Genomic DNA, 9,719 nt, shown 5'->3' on the forward strand with positions numbered 1-9,719 from the left:
GTAAGGGGGACCACTGGTAGTAGTGCTTGGAAATCGTAGGTGAAAACACTTAATTGACAAAGGAAGTTTGAGTTAGACCTGAAGGTGTGTTTAGACAGCCTGATGGTGATTTCTCACAGTAACGAGAAATACGGGTTCGACTCGCGATCTCATAAAAATATTTAATTGTTACTATCTACATATTCGATACAATGCGATTCGGAATGTCTGAACAGTTTACACAGATATAATTTCGTGTGAGTGTACCGTTACTGTTTTCATTCTACACAGATCCATTCATTTACTTTCAGGTCATTTAACTCTTTTCATTTAGTGTTGAGCGCGCCAAAAGGATGCTAACGGCCTTGCCGCAGTGGTAACACCGATTCCCGTTAGATAACCGAAGTTAAGCGCTATCTGGCTTTGGTAGCACTTGGATGGGTGACAGTTCGTGTCTACCGAGCGCTGTTGGCAAGCGTGATGCACCCAGCCTTCCGGTCACGAAACGTGCAACGACCGGAAGAGAGGTGTGCTGATCCTATATCCGCGTGCAGTGATTCCTGTCGGCTGACCATGACACGGCTGTCGGTCGGTACCCTTGGGCCTTCAGACGTCTATTCGAGAGTAGCGAAAGGTTTACTTCCATCTAGAGAACACGTAATTCTTAAAAATCCCACATTTGTGAGGAAAAGATCCCATCATGATGGTAGCGGACCTACGTGTTGACAGGAAACAGTACAGGTGGAAGTGCGGGTTTCCGTGTCATTAGTACCTCCACGGCCCGAAGTTAGATGGAAGAGACTCCGATAGGCCAGAACGTTATGGTCACTGCCCAGTGCGACACTGAACTCCGTCTGGTGGCGTTGCGGCCACGTGATGTGGCAAGGAAAGTATATAATCATAACACAGACGAATGGGGAATCATACCAAAGACGATACTGGGCACAAATGTGGAAATACTCATACTTAAGCTACTTTGGCAACGGGCAAGTTGTTATAGCCTGGTAACTGAAAACGAGCATCTCGAAAACGGGGAAGCTGGTCGGCTGTTCGCGTGCTACTGCCGTGAGCATGTATCGAACGTGATCGAAGGACGGTGAAACCACGAGAAGAGGACAAGGTGTTGCACCTCCATGCCTCGTCACAGAACGTGGACGTCCGTGGCTTGTCCGCTGTGTAAAACAAGATAGGCGGCGATCTGTGGCACATCCGACGACAAATGCTGGTGCAGAGATTAATATTTCAGAGCACATTTTCAGAGCATATTACTGAACGTAAGTCTTCCACAGCGGACAACTCTTACGTGGCTCCATGTTGACTCAACGTCTTAGTGTGTTACGACTGCAGTGACCATGGCATCAGCGGTCTTGGACCGTGCATCAATGGAAACGAGTGTCTGTTCAGGTGAATCGTGTTTTTTGTATCAGGTCGATGGTGTTGCCTGGATACGCTGTCATCCAGGCGACCAGCTCCTTGAAACATTCACCGTGCCACGGACGTAGGGCCGTACTGAACAGTATTATGCTACGGGGGTGATTCACGTGAGCTTCCCTTGGACCTATGGTAGTAATCGAAGTTGCCATGACAACTGTGGGCTAAATGGACATTATTGTAGATCACCTCATGCTTGATGACTTCCCCGACTTCGACGAAATCTTCCAGCAGGATAATTATCCTTGGGAAAGGGCAGAATCTTGCTACAGTGGTTTGAGGAGCTTTATAGTGAACTCACATTGATGTTATAGACACCAAATTTGTCTGATCTGAACACGATGTAACAGATATGAGACACTTCTTGTGTTGGGGTTCACGGTCATGTAAAATTTTGTAAATGGCATCGTAGTAGCCATTTACTCTAAAAGTTATTTAACTGCGAAATTTCTGTGTATACAAGTCAGAAATTTTTTACATTTTGAAAGAGGAAATATTACAATATCGGAGGTGAGCATGTCACCCGAATGTCGTAGTCAGTCTGCGGTCGGACTGGAATATTGTGGAACACGAATGGTACTCGCCTGTTTGAAGTCGTATTGTTGGTGGCCCGACGCATCGCACGGCTGCTACAAGGCTGAAGATCGTTCTTTTGCATCTACAAGCATATCTCCACTTCTCAGACCACCTTACAGTGTGTGGCGGAGGATACTGTCGGAACCACTGTTTTCTCCCCCTTTCTCACGAATGGTGCGTAGGAAGAATAATTGTCGGTAAGCTGTATTATCTCCAACTTGTGGTCATTTTGCGAGGCGTATATCAGAATCAGTCTGACCTCTTATGTCAATTAATAGTTAAAGGTATGCTATTTACTGATGTGTAAGTCATTGCACATTGCGGGGATTACCTTTTGAGTATGACTCCTGTCAAATGATGCCCCCTCTGCACAACACATTCATCTAGGTGACGTTGGAAGCTTTCCATAACTCGACGTAACATTTTCCCTGCGACATTGCCGACGGCAGTTCTGATGCGATCCTTCAACTCAGGAATGGTGGCACAGCGTGTTCGGAACACTTCTTGCTTCAAGTGGCCCAAGAGGAAAAAGTCTGCATATGAAAGGTCAGGTGAGCGAGGCGGCTAGGAAATGTCACCAAAACGGGAAATTACTCTACCGGGAAATGTCTGTCACAAGAAATCCATGCAAATTCTGGCTGTATGCGAGATCACTGCGTCTTGTTGAAAGCATAATTGCTCCACGTCCACATCGACCATACCTAATTGGTTAAGAACGAAGTCTTGCGAGCATCTTTAGATAGCATTCACTGAGAGTCATATTCAAAAAGTGATCCACGCAATGGACAATGACTTACACATTAGTAAATGGCATGCCTTTAACTATCAATAATAAATAAATTACAGTTACTGCCTGATGGTGTGTTTTTTTTTAATATCCTACTATGAACGCTGCCGCACCCTGTAGTTGCCACTATTTGAGTTCCAACCCTAGTATTAAATACAGATCCGGTAAAGAAATGGTTTGAAAGTGCTAGAAAGTGGAAACAAAGTAAAACGTAAAAATATAAGAGTGTGCATTTCACAAAATAAAAAATGTAATACCCTATGATTACACTATCAATGAGTCACAACTGGAAGCAGCCAACTCATACAAATACCTGGGTGTAATAAATCGTTGTTTACAGGGTTGAGCAAAAAGATTCAACCATTCATATGGTGCAGCATTATTTTTAATATTCTTTTGTTACCGACTAGAGATGGCCACCCGACTTACTTTAGAAGAGAGAAGAAAGGTAGCGGCTTGGCTGTACGTTTTTTGGGTCACCCTCCATAGTAAGAAAAAAATTTCAGCAATGATTTCATAAGGAACATCCAAGCGGTTTAACTATCCGTCAACTACATGAGAAATTTATGCGTAGTTTTTCGTTTACCAGTGACTGTAAAGGAGACAGTAGTCGCTCAAGAAGTATTCGAACTGACGGCAACATCATACATGCTCAAGGCACAATGATTAGGAGCCCAGGAAAGAACGAAATTAACTTTGGAAAACGGAGTCGCGCGGACAAGTGTCTCAAGAACTTCAATGGATTAATAATAAGAGCAAGCGGTTGCTAAATACAGGTTTACTAAACCTTGACCATTGTTTCAACGGTTTTGAAACCGTTTACCTCAGAGACTGTTGTACCTATTAACAAGATTGCGACTTAGTGTGTCGAACAGAGATAGTAACATTACAATAAGCAAAATCATAGGAAATGTGTATATTTTTTTAATGAAACTTCTTGACGTAAAACGATATTGTCTGTAGCCAATGTTGGATCGTTGACTCTGCGTAGTACAAGTCATTCACTAACCATTTAAAATACATTATATAAAAGTAGTAGCTGTCTACCCTAGGACTTTGTCTTAAAACTTTTTAAAATACCACGTTTAGTATGTCACTTGAAACATTTGTAGAAAACTGACATTTAAGTATAAAACGTGGTATCGGATCTTAAATAGCATAAATACGTGACGTGCGAGTGATACGTGGCGACTGGCCGAAGAGTAGTGGCAATAGCCTCAAGTTTCCGCTGCAAGGTGGCGCTCCTGCGCGTCATATATGCGCGTAACTTCAATGAGCAGCGTGTGTGATTTCATTACTGCATTTTATTAACAGAATTAGCGTATTAACTAAATAGTTCATAGGACGGAGAAGAGAGGGGTAATAAGTGTGTCATTAAAGTCATATGGCTTATAAAGAGCTCGCATGCTCAGGAAAACAAGGCAGACTCGTTACAAAATGTGCAAACCGCACGAGAAGCAGTTGTGCGTGAACACGCAACCGTAACAAGCATGAGTATCAAGACAAAACCACTTCGACGAACACTATCGCTGTATAAGTGGCCCAACACCAGAGGTATCCAGTCGACCCTCGCAATGCTGCACTGCTCTATAAGGAAACCGTCGTCTTCTCCTAATTTGCATTTGTCTTTCGATATTTGCAGTTTCTCTGTCACAGTGTGTCCACCGTAACGTATCATCACGGGGGTCAACTGGATACCTCTGGTGTTGGGCCACTTACACAGCGATAGTGTTCGTCGAAGTGGTTTTGTCTTGATACTCATGCTTGTTACGGTTGCGTGTTCACGCACAACTGCTTCTCGTGCGGTTTGCACATTTTGTAGCGAGTCTGCCCTGTTTTCCTGAGCATGCTAGCTCTTTATAAGCCATATGACTTTAATGACACACTTATTGCCCCTCTCTTCTTGGTCCTATGAACTATTTATTTAATATGCTAATTCTGTTAATAAAATATACTGGGGAAATCACACACGCTGCTCACTGAAGCATATACGACGCAAAGGAGCGCTACTTACCAGAGCAGACTTGAGACTACTGCCATTACTCTTCTGCCAGTCGGCGCATATCACTAGCATGTCACATATTTACGCTGTATAAGACCCGATAGCAAGTTTTATACATAAATGTCAGTTTTCTACAAATATTTCAAGTGGCATACTATGTGTTGTTCTGTCCAGCGTCATATATGTGACATTTTAAAAAGTTTTAAGATCAAGCCGTACAGTAGACGGTTACTACCTTTATATAATGTTTTTCAAATGGTGAATAAGTGGATGATATGTACTAGGCAGAGTCAACGACACCCACGCTAGCTACAGATAATGTGATTATACGTGAGTAAGCTCCACTAAAAAAAATTTTTTTTGTAGGCGTTTCCTATGATTTTGCTTATTGTAATGTTAATATCTTTGTCCCACACACAATGTCGTAATCTTGTTAATAGGTACAATATATTCTGAGGCAGACGTTTTTAAAACCGTCGAAACCATGGTCAAGGTCTAATAAACCAGTATTTTGCACCTGGATACTATTATTTCTAATCCATTGAAGCTCTTGGACGCACAATTGTTGAATCGCAGCCTTGCTCAAAATCTAGTGTTAAGAATTGTCCATCTAGATATGGGAATGTAGCCGCACCACATTCAAATGATACAGGCCCTATCTGAAGCTGATAAAAAAGCTTGTGCACGAGCTGCAGAAGTGTTATTAGAAATAACGCACATGGATGCTAATGTTTATATCTGATGAAGCTGCATTTCATGTCAGCGGCAACGTTAGTAAACACAAGTGCGTTGTTTGGTGTGCAGACTATCCACATACGCTAAGAGAATACATTCGATCCTCTCCGAAAGTTAACCTAAGGTGCGGTATTTTGAAGTCTGGAGTACGTTGTCAATACCTTTTTTAATTACCAGATTGTAATGGGAGATTAATACATGTGATTTCTGGCTGTGGGGAATGGTGAAAGAACGCATGTATGCAGAAGATCTACTGACATTAATGACCTTAAAGAACGCAAAACACAAGTTGTCTGCTCTATATCTACGGAAGTATATGAACGAGCTGTGGCCTTTATTGTAAAAAGACTGCGCATGCGTTGAGAACAAAAGAGTATTGGTCGAAGAACTACATTTGCTTTATTTGGTCTTGTGTACATGGCGTGTTTTTTATAATAAACTGAAATATGAATAAAATAATAAAATAAAATAAGAATAAAATAATGAAATAAAATAAGAATAAAATAATAATAAAATTCAATGCCGTATAACTTGTAACATCTTCTTGGACAATCTTGTACGAAATGGAATGATCACATACGCTCAGTCATAGGTAAAGCATGTTCTTTACTAAATATTCATGTGGCACGTGTTAGAGTATTATTCAAGACTGTGGGACCCATACCACACATAAGTATCAAGAGATACTGAACAAATAATCGGAAGGACAGCACATATGATCACAGGTTTGTTAGGCCTACGGGATGGCTTGACTGATGCTGCAAAAACCTTAATTGACGGTGTTTGGCGATGGCCGACAACTGTCCATGGAAAGTCCACTTGAAAAGCTTCAAGACGCAGCATTAAGTTGGGAATCTAGGAACATATTGCCACCCCCCTACAGTGGGAACTACGAGATTGGACTGAATATAGCACGCACAGAGGCACATATGCAGTCATTCTTCCAGCGCTCCATACGCAAAAAGAAAAAAATAAATTGAACGGCCGTATGACATTATTGGCCGGGAGACCCCCGTTTGGGATTGTTCGGCGACCTGATGCAAGTCTTTCTGTTTGATGCCACTTCGGCAACTTGTGCGTCCTCGTCAAGCACATTTCATGAAATTAAATGACGAAGACAGGGCAAACACCTAGTCCCTGACCGTTGAAAATCTGCACCCCCGCCGGGAATCGAACCAGGGACCCTGTAAGCTTTCTACAAAAAAATTGTCTGTATACAAGAAACTGAATGTATATAGCTTTCACCTCTTGTAACGAGTACTTTAGATATCGTGTTCAGCTGTTGAGCAATACTGACTGTTCGTTGGTCCTGTGTTTCGCATGTGAACAGTGTCGAGAAATACAATTTTAAACTTCATTAAATGGGAAATTTGAAACAAAGGAAAGGAGCCAATTTAAATACTAAAGGGAACTAACTGTGCGCTCAATGAAAAATCTACACTCCTGGAAATAGAAAAAAGAACACATTGACACCGGTGTGTCAGACCCACCATACTTGCTCCGGACACTGCGAGAGGGCTGTACAAGCAATGATCACACGCACGGCACAGCGGACACACCAGGAACCGCGGTGTTGGCCGTCGAATGGCGCTAGCTGCGCAGCATTTGTGCACCGCCGCCGTCAGTGTCAGCCAGTTTGCCGTGGCATACGGAGCTCCATCGCAGTCTTTAACACTGGTAGCATGCCGCGACAGCGTGGACGTGAACCGTATGTGCAGTTGACGGACTTTGAGCGAGGGCGTATAGTGGGCATGCGGGAGGCCGGGTGGACGTACCGCCGAATTGCTCAACACGTGGGGCGTGAGGTCTCCACAGTACATCGATGTTGTCGCCAGTGGTCGGCGGAAGGTGCACGTCCCGTCGACCTGGGACCGGACCGCAGCGACGCACGGATGCACGCCAAGACCGTAGGATCCTACGCAGTGCCGTAGGGGACCGCACCGCCACTTCCCAGCAAATTAGGGACACTGTTGCTCCTGGGGTATCGGCGAGGACCATTCGCAACCGTCTCCATGAAGCTGGGCTACGGTCCCGCACACCGTTAGGCCGTCTTCCGCTCACGCCCCAACATCGTGCAGCCCGCCTCCAGTGGTGTCGCGACAGGCGTGAATGGAGGAACGAATGGAGACGTGTCGTCTTCAGCGATGAGAGTCGCTTCTGCCTTGGTGCCAATGATGGTCGTATGCGTGTTTGGCGCCGTGCAGGTGAGCGCCACAATCAGGACTGCATACGACCGAGGCACACAGGGCCAACACCCGGCATCATGGTGTGGGGAGCGATCTCCTACACTGGCCGTACACCACTGGTGATCGTCGAGGGGACACTGAATAGTGCACGGTACATCCAAACCGTCATCGCACCCATCGTTCTACCATTCCTAGACCGGCAAGGGAACTTGCTGTTCCAACAGGACAATGCACGTCCGCATGTATCCCGTGCCGCCCAACGTGCTCTAGAAGGTGTAAGTCAACTACCCTGGCCAGCAAGATCTCCGGATCTGTCCCCCATTGAGCATGTTTGGGACTGGATGAAGCGTCGTCTCACGCGGTCTGCACGTCCAGCACGAACGCTGGTCCAACTGAGGCGCCAGGTGGAAATGGCATGGCAAGCCGTTCCACAGGACTACATCCAGCATCTCTACGATCGTCTCCATGGGAGAATAGCAGCCTGCATTGCTGCGAAAGGTGGATATACACTGTACTAGTGCCGACATTGTGCATGCTCTGTTGCCTGCGTCTATGTGCCTGTGGTTCTGTCAGTGTGATCATGTGATGTATCTGACCCCAGGAATGTGTCAATAAAGTTTCCCCTTCCTGGGACAATGAATTCACGGTGTTCTTATTTCAATTTCCAGGAGTGTATAATTAAAACTCAATAAAGAAGTACACTAAGAAAGTTGAGTGATACGAAGTGCAATGTTAGACATGGAATATCGACAAAAATAAATTACTGCTCTTCTCGTAAGAAAATAGCAGTTTGAAATTACCAACAGTGTTTACTGAAAATCTGCTTGCTGTCACGACACCTGAAAGTCCAGACTACACACTGTTGGCTCAAGACTGCAAGATGAGATCTGCCCTGAAATAAAAGTGACTTATCTCTTGTTCAGCATGCTGTTTTCTGTCTGATACACTGACCTTCCAAGAAGGAAATACAAATCAGCAGATGCAGCAGCGAAAGATAAATAGTCTACTCTACATTGTTCTGATTGTCAGAAACAACTGTTGCTTTGTGTGGCGTAAGTGCAATGCACACACGACAGAATATTTAAACCATTACTATGAATAAATAGAGGTGAGTTTTACTTTAAAAAATCATTTTTGAGAAAACTGATTCTGATTATTGACAAACAGACTTCACAACATAAAAAGACTAACAATTACAAAACCGCCTCATTCCAAAGAAATTACAAACATACCTTTAAGACTCCTCTAAAATCTTCTCCATTAATATAAATAACAAGAAAGTATTAAATTAATTTCCATCTCTAAAAGAACGTATTCCAGATAGCTTTTCCCAGATTCATAATAACAGATTTCACTGTCTGAAAAACTCAACTGCACGCTACTATGCCCCAAATAAGAATTACCCCAGCGCTGCAGAACTGACTGACTAGCAAGTCAACCACAGATGAAACTAAATACAAAGTCAGGATCTTATTCACTACTCATGCAATGCGCTCATTCATCTTTGTCCCAGAACAGTAAAGGTGAATTATTTACAGTACCTAGAAACATATGAATTTTCTTTTTGTTCACGTCATTTGGTCTGGACGGAGGTCACAGGACATCCCTCCAAGTTCATCGTCGAATACCTCACTGTTCCTTTTATTACAGAGGCAGCCAGCCCTCTGGCCGAACACGCTAAACTATTGTGCCGGCCGACCTGGAACACTTCACTATTTCGTGTGTCATCCTTACGCAGGACCATGCTAACTACCTCAATATCGTTTCAATTTTACTAAATGTACCGCCGCAGTCAGTACAGTAAAAATACCCGTCCAACGTGAGGCTCGAACCCACTAGCCTGAGATTCAGAGTCTCATGTCCTAACAACTGAGCTAGCAGGGCGCTCCAAATTTAAGCACTGGCAGGATTCGAACCCAGAACCGAGAACGTTTTGATAGATGCCGCATTCGCCAGTGGAACGCAAAAAAGCCCCAATGAGTGATACAACTGGATATACCCGCTACGATCCTATTCACAGTGA

The 9,719-nt window shown here is 43.9% G+C and overlaps 1 non-coding gene across 1 annotated transcript; it reads right to left on the minus strand.

Moving 5' to 3' along the window:
• Positions 1-9,389: 9,389 nt before the first annotated feature.
• Positions 9,390-9,495, minus strand: LOC126163355 (U6 spliceosomal RNA). The gene has a single exon (XR_007535241.1). It is a non-coding gene; the product is annotated as a U6 spliceosomal RNA (small nuclear RNA).
• Between the last annotated feature and the right edge of the window lie 224 nt (positions 9,496-9,719).

The sequence above is a fragment of the Schistocerca cancellata genome, chromosome 2 (genome assembly GCF_023864275.1).
Source record: "Schistocerca cancellata isolate TAMUIC-IGC-003103 chromosome 2, iqSchCanc2.1, whole genome shotgun sequence".
NCBI classification, from domain to species: Eukaryota; Metazoa; Arthropoda; class Insecta; order Orthoptera; family Acrididae; genus Schistocerca; species Schistocerca cancellata.